Genomic DNA, 6,063 nt, shown 5'->3' on the forward strand with positions numbered 1-6,063 from the left:
GCAGGAGAAAACTCTCTCCGAATTCGCTTTGTGCGTTCACATCACGAAGATCTTTCTGTGGCACCAGATGCTGACATACGAATAGACCCATAGCAGATGGCAAACAGTAACAGTCTTCCTCATCTACCTCCTGATCCTTGAAGATCATTCTGCTTGCTGAAGTGATTGCCAGCATCTGCTAGTTCTCCTTTTCTGCTCTCTCCTTCTTTTCTGTCAGCAAACAAGGTTTACTGGCAGCCACCCATAGGAATGTTTTGGTGTAGCCTGTGGGATTATTTTATGCAGTACTCACCTTCCCTGTGATAGAATCAGAATTATTCTGATGGACAGCATACTTGACCTTCATTATATAGTCTGCTTTTCTTTCAAAGATGGTCAGCCAATTCTGTCTGCAAGTGCCTCCTTCGTATTTTTTTTCCTTATAACTGTCACTTGTCTGATGGCTTAAAAATAAAACTGCAGACCTTACTACATATAGAACACTCAGAGCCAAAGAGCAATATGAAACAGAGAAACCACTGAGTTTTATGCCTGTTGACAAAAGTGTCCAAGGAAAACCAAAGGAGACCAGTAACAGACATAAAAAAGAGACAATGCTGGTAAGAAATAGCTCTAGATGAAGCCTATATATATTTTCAGGAAGGTTATCGCGATGGAAAGGAGTAAAGTTTATCCGTTGTGTAGCAGAATGCACTCCTCTAAGACTGTCTTCAAAGATTCAGAAATTACATATGGAAACTACAAGAACTTTGGAACAGATTAAAAATCTGAAACTCGTCTTTGGGCAGTTAGTTGAGATGAGCTCTTATCATTGCTTTGGTGTTTCACGTGTGAGCTCTGTTTGTCACGTATTACTGCAGAATCAGATTGTGTTCAGTGTGTGGGACCACTCCACTTTTATAACAGGATTTGCCATGCAACATCTAGCTGGTCTAGCTTTTCTGTGATGTCCTTCGAAAGTGGGTGGTACAAGCTGATACAGGCAATGATCTCAGAAAGCCCAACTGGAAAATAAACCTGAAGGCTGATCTCACCTGTTCCTATTACCTGGAGGTTGGATTTTGAACAAAAGTATAAGCTGCTTTGCCAGTTAGAGAGCTCTCATTCTACTTATTACTTAAAAAAAAAAAATCCAAACAAACTACTCATCATCTTTTTGTTCAGTCCTTTCCAGTACCTTCTCAAACATCATCTGAGTTTGTCAAGAGTTTATCAAGAAATAAGCTTCATTCATATTCTTCAAGGTTGTCGATATGCCTAAATGTTGTCACTTACTGTGTTTTTCCTTCTGCATCCTGGCTTTCTAATAATGCAATATGAATAAGTTTACATTGGTGGCCTTCATCATCTCACTATTATTTAGCGAGAATAAATATATATTGTATTTCAGCATCCAGTTGCTATTCTAGGGTAGGTTTTTTCTTCTTAGTCTGCAAGTGTGTATCTTCTTCATGTTCTCATTTGCTGGTTTAGGAACTCATTTCAAGGCTCTGAAACATGTATATATGAAATGAAACACAGGAGAGGAAGTTACAGGAAAAAAAGCAATTTAGTTTTTTTAGATTGTATGTATTGTGTGGAGCAGTGGTCTAGCCCTAGAGCTAGTAGAACTGTATGTCTTTGTCAACTTCTTATTCCAGTTTATTTTGTTGTGCCATTTTCTAGTTGTGGGTTTTTTGTCCTAAATGTACGTAAATCCTTACATCTCTCTTACTGAATTTGCTGAATAGCAGAAAGTTGTGTGTGTCTCAGGAAAAAAAAAAATCAAGCTTCTGTAAAGACAGGAATTGTCTATTGAATGAAAGTAAGCAGCAGGTTACTAATGCGTGGGGGTATTGGAGGGAAGCTATGGGATAGTGCGTTACTAATGCACCTGATTGGTCTGCTAGGAGAAGTCTTTACCTTTTCATGATTATGTTTTGGAAAACCTAATGTTGTTTATATATACACAGAGATCACGTAGTCAAAATGCACCATTTGATTTTAAATTTGCTTTACTGTTTTCTGTTTTATCTCCCGTGTCTTCTGAAAATCAGTTTCTAACAAAGTAGATTCAGACACCTGAATATCGAGTTTAACCTGCCCGTATCAATCAGTCCTCAAAAGTTTAATTTCCTCATAAAAGAAGTAATTATTTTTTTCAAAGTAGTAGTGGTAGTCTCTAGGGAGGTCAGAGCTTCTCAAGACAAATTTCCATTAGGACTGTCATTACGTACATCCCCCAAATTAAGCAAACTTGCTTTTGTTAGCTTTCAGTAAATCTCTGTAGAACATCTTCCTTGTTCTCTAAATTGCATTTGAGTTTCAAGCAAAACTCATGGCGGCTCAAAGAGCATTTAAACCGTATTTATAGTAGATGGATGCAGGTATAGAGGCAATCTAAGTTTTACTCAGGGGAAAACTGCACTAACAGTCCTCCCTTTTTCAGTCATTCAACCATAAAGTTGATAGTGATTGTGACAGAATATTTTTATCTCCTACAATATAGTTTTGGTCTTTTTAAAGTTTTACTGCTTTCTCAACAAGGTTAGATGAATTTGCCAAATACAGGGCAGAAGTTTAGGATGGCACAGTGTAGCTTGCAAGTTTTTCGTGTCACTTCCAGAAGCTGCTCGGATTCTAAAACCTCACTAGATTTTTGTGTATGTTTGTGGTTGGCATTTTCATGAAGATAAATGCAATGTTCTTTCCAGATACAAAAGAAATACACTACCTAGTGTGAAAAAATCTTCTACAAGTATGGCTAACCGGTTTTTTTATGTTTGCATTAGTGTTGACTCTTGGGGCTTTTTTAAACTTGGAGTATAAAACTTCAGATCTATAACTTCAGATAACTTAAGAATACATCCAGAGCAAATGACTGAGTCATTCCTTCAAACTTCTAATTTTGTTCTACTCTTAGGGAGATTATATTAGTATAAAAGAAAATTACAGCTTTCAGGTTGAAGTCTTCATAAATGACGTAATCAATATTTAATTTTTGGCAGTGTTGTGTGTCGAAGTCAAGTGAGGCAGATAGAGAGGACCAAGGACAGGTTTTAAATTACCGCTAGGAATACATTTCAATGACAAGAGGTGTTCAAAGTATTTCACTTTGCAAGATCATCAGTCTCACTGATGTTCAGTTCTTCCACTTCAATGTGCAAAGTTTCTTTCGGTGTTATCTTTGATCACGGATTCTAAGGAACTTGTTATAGTACTTTTAAGATGAGAGCATTTTTTTCTTTTTCTGTCTTGCTGCTTCATTCCTGACACTCCTCACATTCTGCTTTAGACAAAACCTCTCTCTGGTTTTCTTGATGGTTATCTGTTGCTTCCCTAGCTATCCGTTAGCAGATGGGAGCAGCTAGAGTTGGGAAGATGCTTTACTATCAATTATTGTTACAAATTTTTCAGTAGAAATATTCCGTATTTTTCAGTAGAAGAAAGATCAGGTTACTTACCAGATATTCTTGGTTAATAATAAGATGCTGTTCAGGACGTGGGTTTTGCAAGCTGTAGTCTTATCCATAGGGTAGATATTTTGTGCACGTTGAGTGTGTTAAACTTTATATTTGTTCTGTTGAGTCCTTCTATTACTTCTTAAGGTGGTCATCAAGGTAAAAACAATGTGGCAAGTGTGTGAATATATTTTAAAGTTTGCGGGGGGTTGTTAGTACCAAAATAGACCTATCAAGAAGTCTCTGGAGAGGCAGGATAAAGACCTGTGTCATCAAGTTTAAGCTGAAGTTGAATTTCAGCAGAGGTACCTATTTGGCTTAGTTTTATGTATTGAATATCTGTTTTTCAAGTAGTGCCATCTTAACTGGTAACCGGAGTCCGTATGAAATGGTATGGCAGTGCCAAAATGCAGTTCCGTTCTTGTCTCATACCCAAGAACTTCACTGCAGATTATAGCAGGGCTAAAGGAGGATGTTAGCATAGTTGGAATTGGCTATTTGTACCAGAGCATCCAGAACAATTCTTGAATTTGTAGATCAGCTGCTTTTCAGACCCGTTATTTCCTGAATCATATGAAAGGAGCTTTACTGTGCAAATTTTCCTTACATTTCTCTTTCTTAGTAAGCAGTTGGTATTTTATTAAGCCATGGAATTCCATTCTTTTCCTGAGTCCAGTGAAACTTTCAAACAAGTCAGAAATAAGTTTCTGAAGATAATTATTTTTTCAAAATCGTAACTATTCGGTATGTGCATCCCTCCAGAAAAGAATAATCTTTCCGTGCAGGCATCCTGGCTCACACATGCATTGCGTGAGTTCTGATCTGTGTATGCTGCATCAGCTTGTCAGTTCCTCCTTGAAATGTTTTTTCAATTAGCTTTGGGAGCAAGAGGTTTTGTTTATCGCTATGCTTTCTGCAAGTGCCAAGTGGTTTTTTTTGAATTCTGATAACTTCAGTTTGGCATTACTTTAAGAAAAAGAAAATATGTGCATCCTTCTTGCATTAGTTTCCTTACCCACACCTTTTCAGTTCCTATCCAAAACAACTCTCTGGTTTGAATTCCGAGGGCTTTGGGGTTGTGGTTTCGGTTTTTTGGGTTTTTTTCTCAAACCGCAATATGGTTACCTCTGTCTTTCATCCACTTTATTTAGAAATTACTGTGAATGCGCTTCTACAAAAATATTTGTTAGTTCCATTTTCAATATATCTAGCTCTGGTCTTGTCACCAGTGCTTGTTGAGTCTCTTGGTGCCTGGTGATGATTTTGATGTCTTGGCCTCTTGGAGAAATACTGACTGTCCAACTCCATTCATTCTCATTTCCTTTTTCCTAGTTTTGTTTCTTTATGAACTATGGTTTCAAGAGTAAAACTATGCATCTGTGTATGTGCTGAGTTTTCATATAGCCATGTGTTCTGTTTGAAGGAATTTTGTTTTACGCTGATCCTCTTTTTTAGTGTCTCACTCACTGCTAAGCTGTAATTTCAGCCACTCGTACATTAACCTGATCTTAAACAACAGGTCAGGTAGGGGTAGGCTTGCTTCTGTTCCTTCACTGACTACTGACATAATAAATAATCCACATCACTCACTGCTGTGTTCTTTTTCTGATAAAAGGATAAAAAAATCAGAAATCAAAAATGTACTTGCAAGGATGAACAACGATCCTCTTCCTTCTAGTTGTTTCTTATTATAATAAATAATTTAGCGACAGTGTCACAAAGTTCAATGCCAGGTATTATAGGAAGGATTGGTGATGTTATTGTAAAACAAAACGGATTTCAGTCACGCTTTCCTATCTACATACTCAAGAGCATGCAGGTACATGCACTCAGTAGTCCGTCCAGCACTCAGCTATTCGTGTACGTGTGCTCGCCTGGTCTGGCCAGGATTGCTTGGAATGTCGGATGGGATGTGAGGCAGCGGCTATCAAGTCCTCAAGTTCTCTGGGTTTCTTCTTATGGTGGAGCCCCTTAAGTCAGTGTTGGATGTGCCTTCTACACGTGTCAGGAGCTGACAGTTATGGGGATATTTGTATCTTCATCTGATTCCACCACTCAAATGTGTAAGATTTGCTCGCCGTCCTGCATTGTTCGTATCTAAACATGATTTTTATCATTCCAACGTCATCTCTCAGTGAATTCCATTGCAGAAGTAGGTAGCATCTACCTGATGCAAGATGTGAGAAAGGAACAAGAATCTAGAGCACCTGCTTGTCTCATGGATAATGTATATATGGAATTGCCTTCAAGTTGGATGTTCATGTTAAGGGTCGAGGGACTGAGGTAATAACTCCTCGAATTCCTTAACGAATTCCTTTCCTAATTTCTTTAGTGAGTGTACTAGTAGCTCCTGAAGTCTAGTTTCGCCTTCAAAAAGATTTTTGGGAAATAGAGGAGTTAAAAGTAAATGGCATTTCCTGGCTCTGTGAATCTTATCTCCTATTTTGTGCAGTATCTAATGCTGCTTAATGTTGTAATATGTAATAACCTCACTATCTCATTGGTCAGTTGGCACTCAATTGCCTTTGTGCTACTGTTGGCCTTCCAACTTAGAGGCCAATCTTTTCTTGATGATGTATTAATTCATCAGATTTGGGTTTTTTATATAATTTATTTTTTTTAA

Source organism: Buceros rhinoceros, unplaced genomic scaffold, assembly GCF_000710305.1.
Source record: "Buceros rhinoceros silvestris isolate BGI_N320 unplaced genomic scaffold, ASM71030v1 scaffold4597, whole genome shotgun sequence".
NCBI lineage: Eukaryota > Metazoa > Chordata > Aves > Bucerotiformes > Bucerotidae > Buceros > Buceros rhinoceros.